Consider the following 12,205-nt stretch of genomic DNA (forward strand, 5'->3'; position numbering starts at 1 on the left):
GGGTTCTGTGCTCAGCAAACATCCTGCTTCTCCTTCTGCCTGCCATTCCTCCTGCTTGTGTTCTCTTTCTCTCTCTGACAAATAAATAAATAAAATCTTGAACAAAAAAGAAAAGAAAATGCTAGCTTCTGAAAAACATGAAAAGACTTGTGTACAAAGTACTCACTTTAAGAAACATTTCTCATTATTGATATGTAATAAGTAGAAGTCTAATATTATCAAAATCTCTTTTTATAAGAAAAGATAATCAAACTAAAACTCAGCATGGCCTGTGTACACATATATTGAAATAGTCTTGGCACATAGTATTGAAGGAACTATATCTATCATGTCTCCCCCTAAGATGTCCCTGATAGGCAATTTTCTTTTCTTTCGTTTTTTTTTTTTTTTTTTTTTAAGATTTTATTTATTTATTTGAGAGAGAGAGTGAGAGAGAGCATGAGAGGGGAGAAGGTCATGGAGCTGGGAGCCCGACTCGGGACTTGATCCCAGGATTCCAGGATCATGACCTGAGCCAAAGGCAGTTGTCCAACCAACTGAGCTACCCAGGAACCCCTGATAGGCAATTTTCTAGTTGCTTTTGTAACAATAGTTACATCAGTTTCTCTAAAAAAGCCCATTCAACTTGGGGCACATAAAGCTATTAGGAAACTCCTCTCAATATTTAGTAAAATTTGTCCTTTTCAAGCTTCTACCTACTGGTTTTATTCTGCCTCCATAGAAGCCAGTTTTGGCCAGGAGACTAAGCTGTGGCCAAAAAAACACAAGTAGAAATGTCTGTGCAAATTCTGGGAAGGGTTCTTAAAAGGTAGAAGTGTGCCTTTCCGTGTCATACCCATCATTCTCCCTGCTGTCTGGAAGAGGGATGTCCCTGCAGGAGCTCCAGTAATTTACCATGAGGTGATCTTGAAATGGAAATAGTTTCAAACTAATTAATTCAAAATTTCTTTGCTGAAGACATCAGAGTTGGGATCCTCAAAGACTTTGTGGAGCTGTCTTTCTAGCCCTGGGCTATCCTGGGCTATCCATCCCCAGACTTCATCTACACAGAAGAATAACCTATGTGTTTGTTTGTTACACAGAACTCAGGAACTTATTTCCTAACTCATATACTGAGTCTGCAGATACATTTTCAATATTTTTAAAGATTTATTTATCCATTTTAGAGAGCGAGAGAGAAAGAGAGAGTACGCATGGGTGCATCTGCATCTGCACGTGAGGTGGGGAGAGGTGGAGGGGGATAATCTTTAAGCAGTCTCCCCACTGAGCAAGGAGCCTGCCATACAGCTCAATCCCAAGACCCAAGAGATCATGACCTGAGCTGAAGCCAAGAATCAGCCACCCAACAAACTGAGTCACCCAGGACCCCTACCATTTTCAATACTCGAAGAGCAATATCATATTCTACCTACAGCCTCTTTACTCGAAACTTCAACCTTTTCAACTTCCTCATCTTTGGGGTCACCTTCTTTTATACAGGCTCAAGCTTTTCAGACTCCTTAGAAGTTTCAGAATAGAACTCAACGCACCCAGCAGATGTGAGCTGACCAGTAGAAAACAGAGGGGTTATTCACTTCCTGTGTTGTCACTCCAAGACAGTCTTATACATTAGCTTCTTCAGCGGTCCTCAAGACTAAAGATTCCTTACCACGGTTACAGGTAGCTAAAAAAGTATCTAGTTTTTACTTTGTTTTGGTTTCCACTGCAAGTACCCTTAAAACCAGACTTTCCCTACTTGCATACGTTTAGTAATTTGTTCCTTCTCTTTAATCTAGGCATAAGATTTCAGATTTCTCCTTATTACATTTCTTTTTACAGTCTACTACTCCATGCAATGGAAATAAACCTTGAACCCCAATTTTGGTAACCCACCTAATTAACTATCCTTCATTAGTTTCTGTCGTCTGCTTATTTGGTTAACAAGTGTTCTGTGTCCCCACCCAGTCCTTTGCAAGAACTTGACATAAGGCAAAAGACAGAGCCCTTTACTGAGCCACTGAAGACTTCTCCACCAGTGGGCAGGCAGCACATAATCAACACACTAGGGATGCCTGTCCAACCAGCTCTGGGTCCCAAAGACCGGCTTCTTCTTTCAGGAGTTGGGCCTCTGCCCCAGGAGAGGGCCATAGGAGGCCACACGTGGCACACAGGAAGCCCAGAACCTGACTACCACCATGTAGAAAGAGACTGGCAGCATGGGCTGACTCACTGTGCAGGGAGGTTTAAGTGTGAGGAGGTAGAGGCACTTGTTTATATAACAGATACTTGCCAAAAAGGAAGTCTCTTGCTTTAAAAAGAAAAGAAATTTTTCTCCTATAAAGAAAAAAATCTATTAGTGCATGAGCGTAGGGTGGGGACTTGACTGGTGATTGATTGACAACGCAGTGTAAATTCCATAACTACCCCATTTGCATAGATATTGATTGCAGTGGGCTTCAAAAGACTGATTACGCTCTTTCTCATATTTGAAATGAGTGTCTTATACCTTAGCCCTACAGAAAAACCAAGAACCATATTTAAAGAACTTAAATATGCACATGTGAAAATGTATTTATGATTAACGATAATTTATTAAGTGGCAATACTGTGCTAAATTAATATATGCAGAGTAAGACTGACTTGTGCTGATGGAATTATCTTGTTTATGATTACTGTTACTGACTTTAAAAGAGCTACACCACTATTTTCTGAACAAGAGGCATAGTCTAACATACACAATGCAAAACATTTAGATATTTACTACATTGTCACTAATCATTAATTTGATGTAGGTTCAGTCACGGTAAATTAAATGTTCCTATATCTATAAATGTCATTCCATTTATTAAAAAAAAGAATATTCAGGAGGACCTGGATGGCTAAATCAGTTAAGCATCTGACTTCAGTTCAGGTCATGATCTCAGGGTGCTGGGATTAAACTCAGCAGGGAGTCTGCTTGTCCCTTGCCCCTCCCTCTCACTTGTGTGCACACAGCACACATGCATGCTCTCTAATAAATCTTTAAAAAATTTTTTAAAATTTAAAAATTTACAGAAAAAATATTTAAATATGCACTTATTACACCTGATTAAGAAACATACATAGTAAAAATTTTTAAAAAATTAAAAAAAGAAACATAGTAAATTATAATACTTTATTAATTAATAATTACAGTACTATCCCTTAAGCATATTACATCTTAACTGCTATTACTCTATATAAACAATCATTGTTTTAAAATTAATTATTAAAATTTAATTTTTAAAATTTAATTATTAAATTTAAAATTTAAAATTTAATTATTAAAATTTAAATTAATTATTTCATTGGTATCAACGAAAATATTTTTTACATTTATTACACTGCCATAAAATAGAAGACAAACTGGATCCATTCTTTCCTTTGGGGAGCTAAACTTTTTTTCCCCAATTAAATAACATTCAGGTTTGGCTGACAAACTATTTACATTTTTCTTCTTTCTGTGGTTTTTTCCCCCCCAATGAGTAATTTAAGAAATATAAACCTAGGTAGGTTGCATTTTGAACCACTCTGATAGCATTTTTTTTCCTTTGGTGAGGGGGGAAAAAATCTACAAATCAGGACGGCTTTGTCTAATTTTTGGTCATGGTTGATGGCAATTCAAGTCCCCACTTAAATCCAAATTAAATTAAATTCAAAATGTAATGCTGCTTTATTGCTTTTATAGATTCATTTTTCCATCTTGCTTCAATGCTGTCAACAAGTCTATGTGTTGTGGGTGAGCTCAACAAAGTTCCATGTAATTTGGTCAAGCTGACTTGCTGGGGACCGTTTAAAAGAGAACTATCTATTCAGTACTTGTGAAACTCATTGTTCTTGCAGCAGACTGGTAGGACTGTTTCAATAAATCTTATTCAAATTTTTCATTGGTCCCATTAGCTAACAGCTTTGTCTTTAGGTCAAATCAAGTATGGACTTCGAGAAACAGCGATCCCCTTTGTTTGCACAGCATTAAAACTAACATTAGCAAACAGACTGCGGGGGGAGGCTGAGCTCAATAGAAATAAATTTAGGGGGCGCCTGGGTGGCTCAGTGGATTAAGCCGCTGCCTTCGGCTCAGGTCATGATCTCGGTGTCCTGGGATCGAGCCCCGCATCGGGCTCTTTGCTCAGCGGGAGCCTGCTTCTCTCTCTCTCTCTGCCTGACTCTCTGCCTACTTGTGATTTCTCTCTCTGTCAAATAAATAAATAAAATCTTAAAAAAAAAAAAAAAAAGAAAGAAATTTAGTTGACTATTATCATATATACTATTTCTTTATATATTAACATATTAAACCTAAAGAAATACTAAATGCTTCATTCTTGTGTCTCAAAATCAATTAATTAATCTGAATTAAAAGCATTCAACGCCTTTACCTGGCCTTAGCTTCTGAGAGCCTGGGCTGAAAAACAACTTCCTTGACCATCTTAAATGAGACGATCAAAACTACAGGAGGATCCAGACTGAATGTTAGAGTGGGAAACAAGATTTCCATGAAGCAAAAACTGATCCATTTCCACGTGGTATCTTTATTGTGGTTTTTTTTTGTTAAACCAGTTTTAAAATATCAATTGTCTTCCTATTCCTCCAGCTCCACATACCAATTTTCTCCTAGTCCCACATCACTGTGAACAGGGTATAATAAACAACACCCCAATTTTACAAGATTGCTTTGTTTGGTTTTGTGAGCAATACGAATGATAGTTTAAAAAAACTTCTGCTAGAGTAAAAATATGTCCATTGTTTTGCACCCTCTAAGTCCAGCATCTTAAGCGATTAAAATGGATCTACTCTCATGGGAAATTATTGGAAATGTATTTTTTTTTAAAGATTTATTTATTTGACAGAAAGAGAACACAAGCAGGGGGAGTGTCAGGCAGAGGGAGTAGTAGGCTCCCCGCTGAACAGGGAGCCTGATGTGGGGCTCAATCCCCAGGGTCCTAGGATCATGACCTGAGCTAAAGGCAGAAAAGGCAGACGCTTAATGACTGAGCCACCCAGGCACCCCTGGAAATGCATTTTTAAATTAAATGAAGAAAATGATTCATGTTTCTAGTTTGGGTTTAGGTTTTCAACAAGGCTATCTTGTTGCTAAGGTTCAAATTCTTGCAGCATTAATCTATTTTAAGTTCTCCTGAGACTTCTTTGGGCAAATATTATGCTGTAATTTAAGATGGTCCTAGACCTTTTGATAAAACTTTTCACATAATTTAAGCAATTGTAAAAAAGATTTTCTAAATACTGTGATATTTTACTACTGAATCATCATAGTTTTGTGGTCCCTGATCTTTATTCAGAAATGTTTGGGTTTGGCAAAAAGAAGGTGTTTTTAAATTTTAATACTAATATTTATAGGGATAAAGGTCATTAGTACCCATAATAACAATAATAATAGTTTGTATTTATATGGCATTCTTCCTCAAGAAAGAAAAGAGAATTTTTTCTTCAAAAACAACAAAAAAAAGGTTGACTGAAAATTCCATTTTACAAGACATATAACAAGTTTAAGATATTTTAAATATAACTGGTTATAATTTTGTAGGGGGATATATTTTTGCAAAATTTAAAAATCAATTAGTGCTTCAAAAAGCATATACAACTACTACATAAACGAAGCTAATTTACCTTAACCTTGAGGTAACTCAGAAGATATTTCTTTGTACATAATTCATAGGTATCTCTTTGTAGGTATTTCTCTGTAGATAGTTTAAGATAATATAATACAGTATGAACATTAAAGACAGTGGTTAAAAGACAGACAATATTATCCGATCAGATGATTTTACAACAAAACTTGGGGCAGTGGGGTGTGGCAGAGCACAGTATGAAAGGATATGGAATTACTAATTGGTAATTTCCCTTGGGAAGGAAGGGCATTAGTCCATGTTATGTGTTCAAAGAAAACTTCACTCTCAGATAAAATGCTAAATTACCAGGCCAGCTCATCATTCTCAATAGGATGCTAACATCAGCTAACAAACTTTGTCCCATTTGGAAAGATGGGTCTCATTATGAGCTCTCACGTCTTTGATAATAAAGCCCGCCTAGTAAGCCTATAACCTACAGACCCCTCCCCTCCATGCCTCCAAACCTGGCACAGGTACTCATCAAGGAAATACAGTAATGGAAAGGAGAGCCAAAGGGCTAGAGGGCAGCAAAAGAAATTGCAAAGCAGTGTTGACACCATGAACTGGAAAAGATTTTGAGGTATTAAAACAGCAATATTCCAACAGGGGAAGGGTTCCATCTTGAGCTAACTTTGGATTTAAGTCATTCCACAAAAATCCTATCTGAGAGAGAAAATAGGCTACAAGGTTTAAGCTGTTCTAAAATAAATATGAAGTTAGACTTAGAAAAGCTAACTTTTAAGTTGCTCTACTAATAGCAAAAATGGCTGAGATTGACATCTGCAGAAATTTTAAACCCAAATCATATGACAAAACAGAAAAATCTTAGAAATAGATATGTGAGTGCACCTGCTTTTCTCACAGCAGTGCATAAAAATATTCCAAACCCAGACAGACTGTAGAAGTGATGCTTTAGGAGTCTTTATTGGACTATAAAATGATATCCATGTGATAGCTAATGTGCCAGTATTTTCATATGAAAGATTAGTAATAGCTTTGGTAATAAACCCTGGTTTCTATTGTCCAATATTAGTGGCAAGCAACCACATGTAAGACAAAGGAAAGAAGTTGATAGATTTCTTGCCTCTACAAAGTCTCCATTGTTGGGCTGTCACAAGGGTACACAGGCATACAGTAATGTTTTTAAGAGTTCAAGATCATTAATGTCTATTAATTTTTCCACTAAAGAAATACACCTTGTTTTAAGAAACACAGGCTCTTCTTTCTCTGTAGAGCCAGTATGTCTAGGAGTGAAGGACTGAGAGAGAGCTGAGAGAACCTCATGAGGAAAGGCACCAAATCACTGGTCCAGCCTCTTCAGCAATGACATACACCTTGGCCCTGCCTGCCATCCCTCCCCAGCCAGAAGGAGCCAAAGCATAAGCCCCAGTGGGCTGTGGCATGCTGGGGGAAGACAGGACAAGAGGAGCTATTGGCTGCAAGTACATATACCACTCCTGGTTAAAATGAAATAAGACTGTGATTCTCTTAATCAAAGATCACATTTTAGATAAAAATTGAGCTCAAATGAAATTAAAGATGGCTCTCATACAGAGATAATTAGTATTCGCTAATTGTACCATGAGAGTAATAAACGCATCCCATCATCTAAGTAGATTTGATGCCTAGTAAAAACTATTCTTAGTCCCCTATTTTACTTGTTAAGAACTAATTTTAAGAATCAAACTACTCTTTCTTGGATGTTTCTACTACCTGTGACATAAATATAATAGTTATATGATATATTAAAGTAATGAATTTAAGAACTATTAAAGTCAAAGATGTTAAATTATTGGCCCAAGATCACCCTACTTACAAAAGGAGGAATCTGGGGTCAAACCCAGGTCTTGCTTTTTCTACTACCCAGACCACTCAACTCACAAATCACAGGTTTCATCTTCATTCTATAACACAGTTTCTCAGAACCTTACAACATTTCTCTTTCCTTTCTGGTTTCCTTTCTGGTTGGTTGGTTGGTCTTGACTGTAAAAGTTATACAAGCTCTTATTTTCAAAAATGTTTAAATGTGGGAACAGAAACCAGAAAATAAAAATCACCTATAATTCTACCTGCCAGAGAATGTGCATGTATGTTTCTATGTATCTATATTTCTCATGTATTACCTACACATACTAGTTTATAACTTGCCTTCTTCACTTAATATGTTGAAGACATCTTTTCGTATTAATAAATATATATCTACCTCATTGTTTGTAATAGTTGAATAGTGGTATCCTGAATATATATACATACCTGTATTTTACAATGGAAGAAATAACTATAAAAAATTATAAAAATAATTACAGGATTTAAAATTATAAGTAATTGCATATATAAAGATTAACTACTTGACTAATAACTGATACTGAAGTTATTTCCAGTTTTTATGAGTAGTATTACAATAAATTGTTTTGTTTACAAATTTATGAGATGATTTGCCAGGATAAATTTTGAGAATTAGAATTGTTAAGACAAATACTGATTTAAAATTTTCATACAGATTACCAGACTGCATTTCAGAAAGGCTATGAAAATTTACATTCTACTTAAGGGTATTAGAACCTGTTTTGTCACCAATACATATCATTTGTTTTCTTCCTTGGCAATATATGAGAGAAGAGTAGTATCTCTCAGTCATTTCTACTAGTATTTCTTTGATTAGCATTAGAACAGAAAATCTTTTCACCTATTTACTGGTCATTTTAATTTCTTCTTTTGCCATCTACCCACTAACAAAAGCAAATAAGCAAATAAAAATACCTTGTCCCATTTTTCTACCGGAATTGTTCACCTTTTTCTTTTTGATTTACAAAAAGACCTGCTTATATATTGGAGCTATCAATCCTTAGTGGGGCACAACAGTTGCAAATTCTCCTCCAGTTTGTCAGTTGTCTTTCAAGTTTGTTTATAGTTTGTTCTATAGTATTATTATTTATTTTTAATGTAGTAAAATACAAATATCATTTGACATTTGAAGTTATTAGAAGACCTCCACTCCTAGCTAAGAGGAAGTAACAGAGAAGAGATTTATCTTGCCACCTGAAACAACTAAGAAACTTAACAAAAATATGAAAAAATTATTTTTCAAGACACTGGACATCTGGCAACAAAAGACAGTGATCCCTGAGACATGGGAAACAAGTACAGTAAGTCCTAAGACTGTCCCAGCTGATTGCCTAGTGAGAGTTTTCAGGCGACCGTGCCGGGAGGTATAACCTAGGCTAAGCTCACCAGGCTTCCTGAGTAAGAGGAGATAAAACTGAGAATCCAAGGAGGCCAAGACTGTTGACTTTGCAGGACAAAGAACAAAAGGAGAGAGCAGCACAGAAGAAAGAAGTCCCTCATATCTTGAGCTGAGTATGGATTAGCTCATATGTTTGAAGAAAAAAACTTACCTCAAGAAAAGAACCATTCAAAAGAATTAGAGGAAACTGATACCTGCATAGGGCAGAGGGTAATTTGGGGTCCTATTAGCCATAATTCAGAGGCATTAGATAAAATCCTCTGAAGAGATTTACCTCATTAATGAGCAAAATTAGCCCTAGGAAAAACTATCTGGTCCCATCTAACAAAGCTTAACCTTAAAATTTGTAAAGGTTCAAACTGTTTCCAGATAACCTAACTGTATCCCAGAACAAGGTTCAAAAATATTTATAAGAATACAAAAATACCCAGCACACACAAGATAAAATCCACCAATATCTGGCCTCTAATTTAAAAAAAAAAAAAAAAAGCATGCAAAGAAGCAGAAAAATACAAATCAAAATGAAGCCAAAAAATCAATTGAAAGTGACCCAGAAATGATACCACTTGATAGAATAAGTAAACATAGTAAAATAGTTATTATAATAGTATTCCATTATGTTCAAGAAGTCCAGAAGTCAGGATTTTTTCTTCTGTAAAGGGAGGGATAGTATATAATTTAGGTTTTGCAGGCCATACTGTCTCTGTTACAATTACTCACCTCAGGCATTGTAATGCAAAAAGCAGCCATAAATAATGTGTTAATGAATGGACACATCTCTGTTCCAATAAAACTTTATTTACAAATCTTGTGGGCCAGATTTGGTGTCTAGATATCATTTGTCATTCCCTGAGCTAGAGAATATGTTGAACATGTTTAGTAGATATAAAAAAAAGTCCCAAGGAACATGAAACTCATAGAAGAAAGCATAGGAATAAAGCTCCTTGACATGGCCTTGGTAATTATTTTCTGGATATGACACCTAACCAAGGCAAAAGAATAAAAAATAAACAAGTGGGGCTACATCAAAATAAAAAGCCTCAACATAACAAAAGAAACAAAGTGAAAAGACAACCTACAGAATGTCAAAAAATATTTGCAAGCCATATATCCAAATATTCAGTTAAGAAGTTAATATTCAAATTATATAAAGTTAATATTCAAATTATATAAAGAACTCATACAACTCAATAGCAAAATAATAATAAAATAACTCAAAAAATGGGCAGAAAACCTGATTAGGCATTTTTCCAAAGAAAATGTGCAAAAGGTCAAATGGTACATGAAAAGATACTCAGAATCACTATTCAAGAGTGCCTGGGTAGCTCAATCAGTTAAGCATCCAACTCTTGATTTCGGCTCAGATGGTGTTTCCAGGTCTGCTTGATGCTCTTTCGCCTTCTCCCTCTGCCTCAGGCAGTCTCTCCCTCTGCCATTCCTCCCTGCCCCCCCGCCCACGTTAAATAAATCAATCTTAAAATGTGCTAGAAGTGAGTGTGAGTTCTGGAGCTTAGCCCTCCTAGGCCACGGAGGCCTCTGGAGGGCTCTGCCCTATACCTTCTGCCTTTACTTTCTCAGGACCCAACCATCATGTAGACCCTCGGGCTGGATAACTGAATGACACAACAGAGAGGAAGAGGTTGCAGCCTCTGAGACCCTCCAGCTTCAGCCAACCCACCAGAAAAAAAGCAGCCTCATAAATGAGTCCAAATGAAACCCTTGGAAGAACTACCTCACCAAACTCTAAGCTCTTAAGAGAGATACAATAACACTGTTGGCTTAAGCCACTAAGTTTTGGGATGGTTTGCTACCAACGGAGAGGAGGAACATATTTTGTTGTTGTTGTTATTAGTGTCATGTTTACAGAGCCCCTGCCACTTCATATTCTTAAAAACATAAAGATTTTTATATTTGAATTTGTATATTTAGCATATGTTTTGGCATAGGATATGAAGATGTACCCAATCTTGTTTTTTCAAATAGTTATTTGTTTTATCCTAAAACATTTAATAAGTAAATGTTCTTTTCTCCATTGATTTGAATGTTACTTCTACCATATACTACATTTTGAGGATAACATAAAGGGAAAATCCTAAAGAAAAATGTCCAAACTCAATTTCAAATACAAAAACCATTAAACCAAATTAGTAGTGTTTCTATTAAAAAATCCCTTATTTCCATTCTAAGTATGTATGTGCAAACTTTATTATAAATATAATTATTTTTTCATTTCAGGAAGAAAATCAGAAACATGTGTTTTCCAAAATTTTCTTATGGAAATAGCCTTATTATTCAGAAAGCTTTTTAGTATTATATTCACTATAATATGATTTTATTGGTCCTAATTAACCCTGATCTTATAATGCAGTTTCTACAGCTCCCTGACTATGTATTAACCAAATGACCTTAAGTGAGTATTAATCCAACTGAAAATACTTCTTGAAAAGCCTTCACTGCAATCTACAAATATGAGATAAAATTCAAGTCAATTCTTTTCCACACAACAAAAGTATGGGAAAAATAGATCTTGTTAAATTTTAGGTAGGGCTTTGTCAACATGCAGGTCTCTTGGGAGTTTCCTAGTCCCTTAGTGTGAAATCTGCAAGAAGACATGGAAATTATTGTAATAGCAAGATTAAATCCTATGTCCCTACCCACAAAGCATGCTAACAATATTAAAGGAGAAATCAATTCTTAACTTCAAGTAAAAAAGTATACATTCAAATGAATACTCCTGAGTTGCCTCCTTTTAGCTCTACTCCATTATCAAATTTTCCTTTATGGTTGTCATAAAAGCCACTGAACTGAAGGGAGGGAAAAAGGCTTTAGAAAGGCAGACATAGCAAAAAAAACTGACTTCTAAATGGTCCCTATAAAGAACTGCCCACTATACACTACTCCCTCCCCCCAAAAACGTCCCAAATTACTAGGATTGCTCCACTTAATTTGATCATGTTGCTTGAAATCACCTCAATTAGAGATTGATTTCAGTCACTAAGTTTTCTCTCTCTAAAATATACAAAAATCTCTAAGATGTTAAAAGCTTATCAAACATCATCACATTTGTGTTAATTTGTTCTTTCAGTGGATTTTTCTAATAAGTTGTGGAAACTTATTGAAAGAATGGGATTTTCTTAGTTCCTTAAAAAGCACCTTCATTCTCCCTGTTATTAGCTTTGAAATCTAAAATCATTTTTTTAAAAAAGACTTCATTTATTTATTTGACAGAGAGAGATTATGAGTAGGCAGAGAGAGAGAGAGAGAGAGAGGGAAGCAGGCTTCCCACTGAGCAGAGAGCCCAATGAGGGACTTGATCCCAGGACCCTGAGATCGTGAC

General features: G+C 35.7%; 1 protein-coding gene and 1 long non-coding RNA gene across 10 annotated transcripts in view; both read right to left on the reverse strand.

Moving 5' to 3' along the window:
• Positions 1-12,205, reverse strand: part of LOC309861654 — a 429,230-nt gene that overhangs the window by 140,051 nt on the left and 276,974 nt on the right. The window lies entirely within an intron of this gene.
• Positions 1-12,205, reverse strand: part of ATG10 (autophagy related 10) — a 305,650-nt gene that overhangs the window by 127,928 nt on the left and 165,517 nt on the right. The window lies entirely within an intron of this gene.

The sequence above is a fragment of the Mustela nivalis genome (genome assembly GCF_964662115.1).
Source record: "Mustela nivalis genome assembly, chromosome: 3".
NCBI classification, from domain to species: Eukaryota; Metazoa; Chordata; class Mammalia; order Carnivora; family Mustelidae; genus Mustela; species Mustela nivalis.